The following is a 14,492-nucleotide window of genomic DNA, read 5'->3' on the forward strand; positions in this document are numbered from 1 at the left end:
ATACACTCATCTGAAAAGATGAATGGAGCATCCTTTTCTAGGAGTTTATTCATAGGAGTGGCAATTTTAGAAAAATCTTTTATGAAACGTCGGTAAAAACCGGCATGCCCTAGAAAACTCCTAACTCCTCTAACATTGGTGGGATGTGGAAGTTTAGCAATTACATCTACTTTAGCTCTATCCACTTCAATTCCTTCTTTTGAAATTTTATGTCCAAGAACGATGCCTTCTTTAACCATGAAATGGCATTTCTCCCAATTAAGTACTAGATTTGATTGTTCGCATCTAATAAGCATTCGTTCAAGATTAACTAGACACGATTCAAATGTATCACCGAAGACTGAAAAGTCATCCATGAAAACTTCCATGCATTCTTCTATCATGTCGTGAAAAATCGCCATCATACACCTTTGAAAGGTTGCAGGGGCGTTGCAAAGTCCAAATGGCATGCGTTTGTAAGCAAAAGTACCATAAGGGCACGTGAATGTGGTTTTCTCTTGATCTTCGGGTGATATTGGAATTTGAAAATATCCGGAAAATCCATCTAGAAAACAATAGTAACTATTTCCGGCTAATCTTTTCAACATTTGATCTATGAAAGGTAAGGGAAAGTGATCTTTTCTGGTGGCGTCATTTAATTTTCTATAATCAATACATACACGCCATCCTGTTACAGTCCTAGTAGGAATAAGCTCATTTTTCTCATTTGTAATGACAGTCATGCCACCCTTCTTAGGCACGCATTGAACTGGGCTTACCCATGGACTATCAGAAATTGGATAAATTAAACCTGCATCTAGTAGTTTAATAATCTCTTTTTTAACTACATCTTGCATATTAGGATTTAGTCTTCGTTGGCGTTGCACATACGTTTTATGACCTTCTTCCATAAGAATTTTATGTGTGCAATATGAAGGACTTATTCCTTTAATATCATGAATCTTCCATGCAATGGCTGGTTTATGAGATTTCAACACAGAAATGAGTTATGATTTCTCATTTTCAGTAAGAGAAGACGATATTATTACAGGTAATTCAGATTCACCATGTAAATAAGCGTATTCCAAATGGTTTGGAAGTGGCTTTAACTCTAATTTCGGTGGTTCTTCTATCGATGATTTATATCGATATCTGTCTTCTTCTTTTAGCATTTGAATTTCTTCTGTTGTTGGTTCATATCCATTAGCTATAAGTGTAGCTAATATTTCAGCTTCATCAATTGGTTCATTACCTTCTCCTAAAGAACATTCTCCTGTTCCTTGTAATTCTGGAAATTCTTCTAATAATTCTGCATGTGCATCTATAGTTTAAATATAATAACATGTATCATCTGCAGATTGTGGTTGTTGCATTACTCTATCAACTGAAAAGGTAACACTCTCATCCTCTATACTTAGGGTCAGTTTCTTACCGAACACGTCTATCATTGCTTTAGCCGTGTTTAAGAATGGTCTTCCTAATATGAGAGGAACTTGAGAATCTTCTTCCATGTCCAAAACAACAAAATCTACTGGAAATACTAAAGTACCAACTTTAACTAGCATGTTCTCCATTATCCCTCTAGGATATTTTATTGATCTATCGGCTAGTTGTATGCTTATTCTGGTTGGTTTCAATTCTCCAAGGTCTAGTTTAGCGTATAGTGAATACGGCATTAGATTTATACTAGCACCTAAGTCTGCCAATGCTTCTATTAAACTAAGACTACCCAGAAAACATGGAATTGTGAAACTTCCTGGATCAGATAGTTTTTCTGGTATCTTATTCAACAGCACTGCTGAACAATTAGCATTCATGGTAATAGCCGAGAGTTCTTCCATTTTCTTTCTATTTGAGATTAGATCTTTCAAGAATTTAGCATATCTAGGCATTCCTGAAATCACATCAATGAAAGGAAGATTTACATTTATCTGTTTAAACATATCCAAGAATTTGGATTGCTCGGCTTCAAGTTTCTCTTTCTTCATTTTACTCGGGTAAGGAAGTGGTGGTTGGTATGGTTTAACATAAGGTTTATCCTTAGCTGTGTTATCTTCATTAACCTTTTCAACTACCAGTTCTTTTTCCTTATCTTGATCAGGTTGTGGTTCTTGTAGAGTAGGAATAGCTTCATCAGAAATTACAGGTATTTCAGGTGGTTTAAGTGTTGTACCACTTCTTGTGGTAATGGCTTTAGCTGTTTCATTCCGGGGGTTAGCATTTGTATCACTAGGTAGACTTCCCGATTTTCTTTCACCTATTAACCTTGCTAGGTTACTTACTTCTTGTTCCAGATTTTGAATAGAAGCTTGTTGATTTCTAAATGCTTGAGCATTTTGTTCATTAGTTTGTTTCTGAGATGTGAAAAACTGCGTTTGAGTTTCAACTAGCTTCGTCATCATATCTTCTAAATTCGGCTTTTTATCATCGGTTTGTTGTGGTGGTTTGTTTTGAAAATTAGGTCTTTGCTGGTTGTAAGTATTATTGGATACTTGTTGATTGCTAGGACCTTGTTGGTTGTTGTATGGAATATTTCAGTTATAATTCTGGTTTTGATTGTAAATCGGTCTTGGTGGTTGATAATTATTCTGATAATTATTTCCAGGCCTTTGGTTTATGTATGAAATATTCTCTCTTTGTTCCATTGTTAATTCAATACTGAGACAATCTTTTGTCAAATGTGGTCCTCCACACTGCTCACAACTAATTCGTATTGAGTGAATATCCTTAGTCATCTTTTCCATTCGTCTCTTCACATCATCTATCTTTGCGGAAATGGAATCTAAGTCATGGCTAGAATCGGCTCTAGCTGCTTTAGATGATCTAATGATATCTTTTTCTTGGTGCCACTCATGTGAGTGGGAAGCAGTGTTATCAATAATTTTGTAAGCATCAGTTTCGGTTTTCTTCATAATAGAACCACCAGCTGCTATATCTATGTCTTTTCTTGTAGTGATGTCGCATCCTTGGTAGAATATTTGTACTATTTGACAGGTGTCTAAACCATGTTGCGGACATCCTCTTAATAACTTTCCATATCTAGTCCATGCCTCATATAGAGTTTCATTTGGCTTCTGTGTAAACGTAACAATTTCTGCTTGAAGTCTTACGGCTTTAGATGCAGGAAAGAATTGTTTAAGAAATTTTTCAACTAAAACGTCCCATGTATCAATCGCCCCTTCAGGTAACGATTCCAACCAATCTTTGGCTTCTCCCTTTAAAGTCCAGGGAAATAACATGAGATATATCTGTTCATCCTCTACTTCTTGGATTTTAAATAGTGTGCAGATCCTATTAAAGGTACGTAGATGTTCATTTGGATCTTCCTTCGGCGCACCACTAAATTGGCATTGATTAGTCACCATGTGTAGAATTTGTCCTTTGATTTCATAATCTGGCGCATTAATGTCTGGATGAGTAATTGCGTGACCTTGGCCAGTGCGTTTAGCTCTCATTCGGTCTTCCATACTTAAAGGTTCCAGATTCTCCATAATTGAATTTGTTGAATCGGAATCACTAGAGGATTCTGATTTAATGGTTCGTTCCTCAACAATCTCTGTTTGAATGATTGGTGGTTCCGGGGAAAAGTTTAGTGGTTCAGGATCTACGAACCGTTCTTGAATATTCTCCGGATTCTCAATTGTGAGGTCGGGTTCAAAAAATGGATTATCGGAAATTTGAACTGAAGTACTTGGTCGACTGGATGACGTTTCTAAAGAAAAATCAACGGTGGTAATATTTGCTAAATGTCTTGATCTAGTTACAGGTGGTGAACGTACAAAAGGTGGTGAACGTCTTGCTCGGTGCATTCACTGAATATCCTATTAGTTTTTAAAAGGAAAGAAAAATTATAATAAGTTATCCAATCAATAGACTTTTCTGATTTTGCCCACGTTTCGAATAGCCAAAAGATGCAGCAGAGGGGCAGGATTCGTTTGGTCTCAATATAATTGAGGACTGTTTGGCTCCAATAACCCGGTCCACATACAAATCCAACTATTACTACGAACCAGAAAATTTTGATGTCTATCAATTTAACCACTTAAAATAAATTTTCGTAATTTTAAGAAATTTAGATAAGAAGTAGAATAAAAATCTATGTCCTAAAACTAGAATAGCGAGAAATAAGAAAGAAAAAGAGCTCGTCGAAAAAGGTCGAAAAAGAAAAATGGTTGAAAAATAAAAGGTGACGGAAAAATAAAAGAAACTTATAAAACTTAAAACACTTGACTAACCTAACCTTATTACTACAACTAACTTAAAATTATAATCGCAAATTGAGATTACTAATTGGAATGATAATTGATGCATAGGTAAAAGTCGTCTAAAAATATTAAAGCTTACAGGAAAAACTATATCCCAAATGGAAATAACTTAAAAAGAAACTAAAACTTAAAAAGGCGTCGCAAAATTCTAAAGCACTTAAATCTTAGTCTAAAGAAAAAGCACTTAAGGAATTCTACGGCAAAGCCTAAAAATCTAGAAGTAAAAATAACTATGGCAAAAACTATATTTAAAACTAAGTATGAGCTAAAAATACAAATATTACGCTAAAACGATTAAAAAGGGACAAAATATAAAAATATACAAAAAGTTGTAAAAAGTACAATTTTTATAAAAATATTATTTTTATATTATTTATTTTAATAAACTATTAATTTTACAATTTAAATAAACTAATTAAACTAAAAATACAAATTAATAATAAAAACTAAATTAATATATATTATATATAACCCTAATTAGGGTTTAAATATAATAATTATTATTATTATCCGTAATTAATGCAGGCTGCAGTCTGGCGTGTCAGATGGGCTCATGCGATCGCATGAGTCCTCAGTTGCCCAGCCATGCGATCGCATGGGCTAGGGTTTCGGGCCAAGAGCTGGGCTGCTACAGTGTTAGGGCCGAATTAATTATTTTTTTTTCTGTTTTTGCTGTAAAATATAAAATATATTTATTAATTAAATAAAACTTATATTTTTACAAACTAAAAAAAAATAGAAATAAAGAAACTTTATAAAACTTAAATATTTACCAAACTCTAAAAAAAAAATATTTATATTTTTGTTTTTCTTTTTATATTTTCGAATATTTAAAACGTATTTTTATAAAAACGAATTTTAATAAAAGTAAACTAAAAATTCTTTTTTTTTTATTAGCGTTGCGCTTCCGGCTTTTAAGCTAGATTGGTCCCCAGCAACGGCTCCAAAAATACTTTATGTTTTGCGAGGTGTATATAAAATAGCTTATATTTTTACAGGAAATACTATTAAATACGATACAATTTTACACAAGATATTTATTTATTTAGAGAATGGATATACTTAAACCTTGCTACAACACTTATAGGCAGTGTACCTAATCGTACAGTAGTGTAGTTTTTAGTAAGTCCGGTTCGTTCCACAGGGAATCTTTTTAAACAAAGCTTAACGCTATATTAGTTTACTTTTATAAAAATACAAATATATATATAAGTAATATTATTATTATAAAGGGGGGTTTTTACCGTTTAATGACCGGTTTGTCGATTTTAAAACTTTAGTCGCAGTTAAAACCAAATGTAAAATAATAAATAAATACAAGACTTAAATTAAAGCGTAAAGTAAATAACGATAATGAAATTGCGAATAATAAAAGTGTGATAAAATAAACTTGCGATAATTAAAAAGTACGATAATTAAAAGTGCAATTAAATACAATAACAATAAAAATGCGATAATTAGAAGTGCAATTAAATATAAAATAAAGGAAATTAAATATGAAATAAAAGAATTATGCTTATTTAAACTTCCGTAATCATGATGTTTGACGTGTTGATTTTAGTTTTATACCCATGGGTTAATTGTCCTTTGTCCTGGATTATTTAATATGTCCGTCTGGTTTTTTTCCATAACAGTCCATCAGTCATAAATATAAAGTGCGAGTGTCCTCGTCAAATTATTCTTATACCCGAAGTTAAATATTCCAACTAATTGGGGACTTAAACTGTAACAAGATTTTAATACTTTATTTAATAATTACACCAGGATGTCGACTGAGTGTAACCCAAGGTTTTAATATTTTGTTATCAATTATACCAAGTATCCTTGTACATAATTTCACCCCTGTTTTAATTATTCTAGTGGCTATTAATCCATTCCCGTGTCCGGTTAAATGAACGATTATTCGTACATATAAATACCCCGCCCATCGTGTCCGATCGAGTGTATATGGTAACTTATAGGGACGCCCAATTGTAAATCTTTATATTAACATTAACAAACTATCATTTAGTTAAACAAATATAAAGCCCATTAATAGCCCATAGTCTAAATTCCACAAGTGTCGTTCTTTTGTCCAAACCCCAATTATGGTACAAAGCCCAATTACCCAATTTTAGTAATTAGCCCAACATCATGATTACTTCATTTTAAATAAGCATAATAATAACTTAGCTACGAGACATTAAATTAAAAAGGTTGAACATAAATTACAATGATTAAAAATAGCGTAGCGTTACACGGACAGAATTTCGACTTACACCCTTACAATATTCGCTAACATACCCTTATTATTAGAATTATAATTAAAATTAAAATTAAAATATAAATTATAAATATAAATATTACGTATGAATGGAGAGAAGAGAAAGATATATTGTTTTGTGGTGCACCAAAGCTCGATTTTTATAGGCATGTGGGCTGGAACTGGGGCTCATGCGATCGCATGGATTTATGCCTTCCAGGCCATGCGATCGCATGGCCAGCTGGGGAGGCTCATATTTGGTTGTTTTCTTCTGCCGACGGTTTTATAAATAAATATAATATATTAAATAATTATAAGAATTATTTAAATATTATATTATATTTATGTGCATAGTTGACTTGTAATTTTTAGTCCGTTGCGTCGAGCGTTGAGAGTTGACTCTGGTCCCGGTTCCGGATTTTCGAACGTCCTTGCGTACAATTTAATATCTTGTACTTTGTGTTTTGAATCTTGTACTCTTGTAATTTCGAGACGTTTCTTATCAATAATTGGAACCTCTTGGATTGTATTTTGTACTTTTGAGCTTTTTGGTCGTTAGCGTCTTCAATTTGTCGAATCTGTCTTTTGTCTTCATCTTTTATTATTTAAACGAATATCACTTGTAAATAGAACAATTGTAACTAAAAGCTTGTCTTTATTGAGGAATAATGCTATGAAATATATGTTCGTTTTTAGCATTATCAATATATATATATAAATTTATAATAACTTTATTATATCGCTTACTATTTTACAGTTTAGTTTTTACAATTGAATCATATACTATATCAATTTATATTCTTAATTATTATATTTATGTATGTATGTATGTATATATATATATATATATATATATATATATATATATATATATATATATATATATATATATATATATATATATATATATATATATATATATATATATATATATATATATATATATATATATATATATATATATATATATATATATATATATGTTTACATGTGGTCGTTCATGAATCGTCGAAAATGGTCGAAGGGTAATTGAATACATGAATATAATTTCAAAGTTTTTGAAACTTAACATTACAGACTTTGCTTATCGTGTCGAGATCATATAAGATAAAGTTTAAATTTGGTCGGAAATTCCCGGGTCGTCACAAGCGCGAAGCTCGTTGACTTCTTCTATTACACCGGGGTGATTGTCGGTTCGGACGAGTGGACGAATAAGATCTAGAATTTGAGATAGTATATAATCGTGACGAGATACTCGGGAAATGAGAGAGAAAATGGTATTACGAACAGGTTCACCGGTAAGTGCTTCAGGTTCTTCGCCAATAGGGCAATGTGGTGGATGGAAGGGATCACCTTCTTCTTGTCTCCAATGATTAAGTAAGCTACGAACCCATCCCCAATTCATCCAGAATAGATGATGACTAATTGGTTGATCCATTCCGGTTACGCTGCTTTCGGTGCTCAGGTCGAATTCCATATCGGAATAGCTGTCGGAGTTTAATGAATTTGAACTAGATACGGGATCCATCTTGTATAATTAGGGAGATGATTTTTGATATGAAATAGATTATAGAATTTAGATTGGTACTCTTCAATACATAATTTACATATGTATATATAATACCAAAATTTCATAAATCAAGGAGGAATTTTCGGAAGATGTCAAGCAAAGTTTACAGTAACAGATATGCCAAGATATGAATTTGTCTGTACACTATCTATGCAATAAATGCAAGAAAACGCGTCTAGACTTAGGAACGATAAGCAAGTAATTTCTGACAAGAAATGATAAGCAAAACTCGGTAAAAACAGATACGGTCATAGTTCAGACTCACTAATGCATCCTAACAATTACCAGTTAAACACACTAATGCAAATTCTGGTTCCCTATGACCTCAAGCTCTGATGCCAACTGTGATGACCCGTCCAAATCCATTTGGACGAATACATCATTCATTGATTTCATAGTGAGGTTTTGACCTCTATATGATACGTTTTATAAACATTGCATTCTTTTGAAAAGGCACACCATAAATGAATATCTAATTCCAAGGTCTTTGACATCTGATGATTTCTACATATAGACAATCACCGTAAATAATAGTTTACAATACTACATATGTTGACAATGCAGTCAAAATAAGATACATGGTGATGATTTTGTGAATTCAAAGTTTTCTCGAATAAAGCATGTATGACTCCATGCACATAGCTTGTATAACATATAAGCAAACAGCGGAAGACTTCTAGGAACCTGAGAATAAACATGCTTAAAAGTGTCAACACAAAGGTTGGTGAGTTCATAGTTTTAATGTTGCGCATAATCTGTATATAAAGGTGGATCACAAGATTTCAGTTGTTTCATCCAGAAACGTTTATCAAAATATTCTACGAAATTGAGCACCCTGGTAACTAAACTTTAACGTTATAATAAGTACCCCTGTTCTAACATACATGCAACCAACATGTACAATACACGCAATTCAACGTGTACTAACCTCAAATAGTATACGTCTGTTTTATAGTTCAAGCTAGGGTTTCTATACCTGGAACAGACGGGGATGTCAAGCCCTATGGATCCATATACAACTATTTGCGCCCACCAGTTCTTATAACCGGCAATTACTAATTACCAAAGCTAAGGGATTTTCGGTTCAAACTCGGTGTAGAATTTAGTATGTACTTGTATCCATTGCGTTTAAAATAAAGTGCATGTATTCTCAGCCCAAAAATATAGATTGCAAAAGCAATTAAAAAGAGATCTATAAACTCACCTTAGCAGCACATAAGGTCATTCACTGAAATGTGACCGAAACTTGGAATGCAAAATAACCGTAGATCTCAACCTAGAGAACATATGTTGGTCAATACATGTCTAACAAGCTAGGTCAGGTCATAGTGTATCACAATCCTAATGCTCGAGACCGACATGCAAAAGTTAACAAAAGTCATCTCAAAAAGTCAACTTGACCCAATATGATCTTTAAATCTATACATGTTTATTAACATAGTATAAGTCTTGATAATTAAACGAATTTATAGTTTATCAAACTCAAAATATTACTTATTTCAGGAGTTATATTATATTTGAATTATCATGGCAATCGAAAATATTTTATTATTTCTCATAGTTTTTTCAATACTTGTAGAATAAGATTATAGTGTTTATAAAGCTTTAAAACATGATAAAATGGTCAACTTTGACAATTGTTCAACAAAACGAGACGTGCCTTATATAGAAATTCATTTATTCGATTACTAATATCTAAAAATCCAATTTATCAATCTCATAGACAAGTTGTTTAAATTTTAGTTTACAGTTTCAAACACAATTTCAATTAACGTCAAACATAATTCAGTTGACCATATCTTTTAATCCGTTCATCGAAATCACGCGATTTCTAAATGAAAAATTATTAATTTTTCGATAGCTTTCCAACGACATGCATATCATATACTTTATATCAGTAGCATATGTATCAAATTCGTGTTTCATCATAAACTATCTAACGACAAAATTAAAGCATACAAGCATGTATAAACATATATACTCGAGCACTAGACCTGGATACACTATTAATGTATAAAAGATAAGATATGAATGCTCACGTATCAATATTGTGATTCAATATTGTAGGAAAGTACGTAGACGCAACGGAGATGATAAACACTAGGTTTGACTTGCGAACAATACCCATGAACATTACCTATAACCTCCATAGCTATAACCCATAGTTCCCTTAGCTTTGACTCATTTGAAAACTCGGTTTGAAATCATTTGAGCAATACTTCGTCGTAATATTTTATGTATAATACTAATAATAATAATATTAATACTACTGATAATAATAATAATAATAATAATAATAATAATATAAATATAAATATAAATAATAATAATAATAATAATAATAATAATAATAATAATAATAATAATAATAATAATAATAATAATAAAAGTATTGTTGGTCTTGGTCGTGCTTTTGAAGATGCATTGGGTCTGTTTAATAAAACAGTTGGGTTTGATATTTTAGGTAATCCGAGTGAGGTCGCTGCCCCAATACTCATGAAGAAATTGGCAGATGTTTATTTCACAAAGGTTACCGCTTCTGCAGAATCCACTTTTTCGTTATCTCCCCGACAATCGGCCTTATGGAAATCACAGCAGAGTGATCACACCTCTGCTTGGCTAAGGGCAGTCCCTATTTTGGGGTTGGGTCAGACGATGAACGCAAAGACTTACCGATGTGTGTTGTGCTACCGGTTAGGTGTTCCATTGTTCTCTATCTCGACGGCATGCTATGCCTGTTCAAGGGTTTTTAATGGGGATATTTTCGGGGATCACGCGGTGTCTTGTGCTGGTATGGTGGGTATTAAACATCGACATAATATTGTCCGGGATTCCCTTGTTGATGTTTGTTATCGATCTGGGATTTCAGCGAGAAAGGAGGTTGACATTGGGTTGTCTGGAGGGAACGACAGGGCCCTCAGACCTGCAGATGTGTTACTTTATTCCTGGGATTGTGGTCGCGATGTTTGTGTTGACTTGACAGGATCTTCTCCTTTGACACGGTCTGGGCTTTCTGACTTTGTCCCTGGACGTGCTGTGATTGATGCGGCTCGTCGGAAGCGGGTCAAGTACGAATCTAGTTGTCTGGCGATTGGTTATGGTTTCATTCCTTTCTCATTTTCTTCCCTTGGGGAATTAGAGAATGAGGCTGTTTCTTTGCTAAAGCGGGTTCAGAAGAGTTCGATGGCGCAAGATATTGGTGCCGGTGCTGCTGCTCATATTTTTACTAGGATAGGTTTTGCTATTGCTAGAGGTGTGGGGGCCCAGATTGTCTCTAGGCTTCCCACTAATTTTTTGTAAGTTTTAAAACTTTTAAGTTTATTATTATTATTATTATTATTATTATTATTATTATTATTATTATTATAATAATAATAATAAATAATAATAATAATAATAATAATAATAATAATAATAATAATAATAATAATAATAATAATAATAATAATAATAATAATAATAATAATGTTATAAAATATCTAGATTGTGTTATAAAATATCTAGATTGGATGTTAATTTTATTATTATTATATTTCTTGCATAGTAATATTTTATACTATAAATAGACATGTATGGTAACCATTTAAGGTGCACCATTTCTCTTGAAATATCAATATCAATATTTCTTCTCTCTTTTTCTCTCTTTGTTCTTATAACCATTAAAGGTAGTTATAAGCCTACTGAATTATAACACGTTATCAGCACGAAAAGCTTAGTGTAATTAAAAGATATCTCAAACGATCACGAATCACTAATCAAGTGTTGGGTTGCAATTTTGGTTGTATGCCATAATTCCATCCAGTAGAGTGACAATAGAAAACTTTTGATGATAATCAATAAAAAACTTTTTTCCAAACTTGTCAAATGTTTTGTTAAAAACGTGACCGTTGAAAAAAGGAGGTTGAATAATAAAACTTAAAAAACAAATTATTTTTTTAAGAGTGTGCATCAAAATGGCCCGTTTAATAATGGGGAGTAAAAATATAGTCAAATTGTTTCAACGAACAAGGGTTCAATTGGATGTCTCTTAAAAAAAATCCGCGGGTACGGGTGATGGATCCAATGGATCCGCATCCACGACCCGCGGGTGCTATCCCTAATTGTGACAAGTACAAATCAACTAAAAGTCTAAAAAATAAATGCTCTTATAGGGACCAAATGTTCACAATAATTGCCTAAGCTAGATATGAAACAAATAGTTCATAAAAAAAAAAAAAAATGTTGTTGTGCGTTTTCGGGATGATAGCCGAAATACACTTACAAAAGTAGGTCAGCCGTCAATTCTTTATGGCCATATCAACGTAGATCAATAAAATCATTTATGGTTTTGATAAAAGATTAATTAAAAATTAATTGTTTTTTGGTCTTGGATTCTCGGTAACAAAAGCAAAGGTTGTTTTTGGTTGCCACAACAAACAAGACAGAGGTTGTTGACTTTTGTTCTTAAACATGGCACAAGTGAACAATAACAATAGATTATTGTTTTTGAAAAGAATAATGATGCGTTAATTTTATTGTATAAAATAAAATTAAAGAAAATGGTTTTCATTGATGACTATGAACAAACGCAAACAAAGTGTTTGTGGTATTTGGTGATTAAAAAAAAAAGGTGCATCTAAAGCTTCTACTGAAAATAATATGCATCTAAAGCTTCTACTGAAAATTAATGTGCAAGGTACAACGTATAACTATATGGTCAAATTCATTTGAGCCTTCGGAGTCACAAGTATATGATGTATATATATATTACTCAATTAACAAAATAGTAAATCTAAATTAATTCATATGAATAGTAAAACGAAATTAATTAATTTACTATTCACATAAAAAAAGCGCATATGATAAAAAGCGCATCGCATATGATAAGCGCATATGATAAAAAGCGAATATGATGAAAAGCACAACGCATATGATGAAAATCGCATATGATTAAAAGCGCATATGGTGAAAAACACAGCGCATATGATTAAAAGCGTATATGGTGAAAAGGATATATGATAAAAAAAAACACATATGGTGATTTATAAAAAAAAAAAAAAACACATATGGTGATTAATGGAAAGCACATATGGTGATTAATGAAAAGTATATTGTGAAAAAGAATCACAAATGTTTCTTGAAAGAATTTAAGGTAAGATATATGAACCAATTCATCCATCATGTGAACCATTTTGATATTTCATGGTTCTAATAGACGCATCTAGCGGATGGTCTCATATTTGTATGTTATCAAGCCGTAATATGGCATTTGCAAAGTTTCTTGCACAAATTATTAAATTGAGAACACATTATTCTGATTACACCATTAAAAGGATGAGACTTGATAATGCTGGTGAGTTAACATCTCAAGCATTTAATGATCATTATATATCTACAGGGATTGTTGTTGAACATCCAGTTGCTCATGTGCATACACAAAATTGTTTTAGCTGAATCAATAGATAAACGCTTACAGCTAATAACTAGACAATTGATAATGAGTACAAATCTCTCAATATTTATATGTGGACATGTAAATTTACATGCTGCGACATTAATTCGCATTATACCATGTGGAAGTCGTAAATATTTTCACTTAATACTTGATTTTGGCCAAGAGCCAAATATTTTCTACCTTAAAACATTGGTTGTGCAGTGTATGTTCCAATTGTATCACCACAACACAATAAAATGGTTCTTCAAAGAAAGATGATAATATATTTTGGATATAAAACATCTTCAATCATAAGATATATTGAACCCATGATGGGTGATGTTTTTACATCATGTTTTGCTGATTGTCATTTTAATAAAACATTGTTCCCTAGATTAGGGGGAGAAATAAAAATAAAAAATAAAATGATGCTTCATGATGTGAACATCAATTAAGGTATATTGAACTCGCACAAAAGAATGTGAAACGAAAGTTCAAAAATAATGCATATGCAAGAACTTGCAAATTAATTACTTTATGCATTTACAGATATAAAAAAGTGACTAAATCATATATACCAGCGATAAATGCTCCAGCTCGAACTGAAATTCCAAAAGCTGGCAATAATGTCACTGTTGAGTCTTTGCCACGCATCAAACGTGGAAGATCAATTGGTTCCGAAGATAAAAATCCTCGAAAAAGAAAATCAGCTGATAATGAGGTAAGAGAAAGTGTTCAAGAAGAACCACAAATCAATATTCCTTCTGCAGAGGATATTGATAAATGTAAATACTAAAATTGCGATAAATTATGCAATATTATGGAACCGAAATGAAACTAAAATCTCTATGAGATATTTTCATATAATGTTACAATGACATCATGAATAAAGATGATGATCTGGAACTAAAATCTGTCATTGAATATACAAAATGGACATGATTGAGCTCAATGGAAAGGAGCAATAAGAGCTGAATTAGAATCGCTCGATAAAAGAAAAGTTTTCGGATCAATCGTTATCAC

The sequence above is a fragment of the Rutidosis leptorrhynchoides genome, chromosome 1, assembly GCF_046630445.1.
Source record: "Rutidosis leptorrhynchoides isolate AG116_Rl617_1_P2 chromosome 1, CSIRO_AGI_Rlap_v1, whole genome shotgun sequence".
Classification (NCBI taxonomy): Eukaryota; Viridiplantae; Streptophyta; class Magnoliopsida; order Asterales; family Asteraceae; genus Rutidosis; species Rutidosis leptorrhynchoides.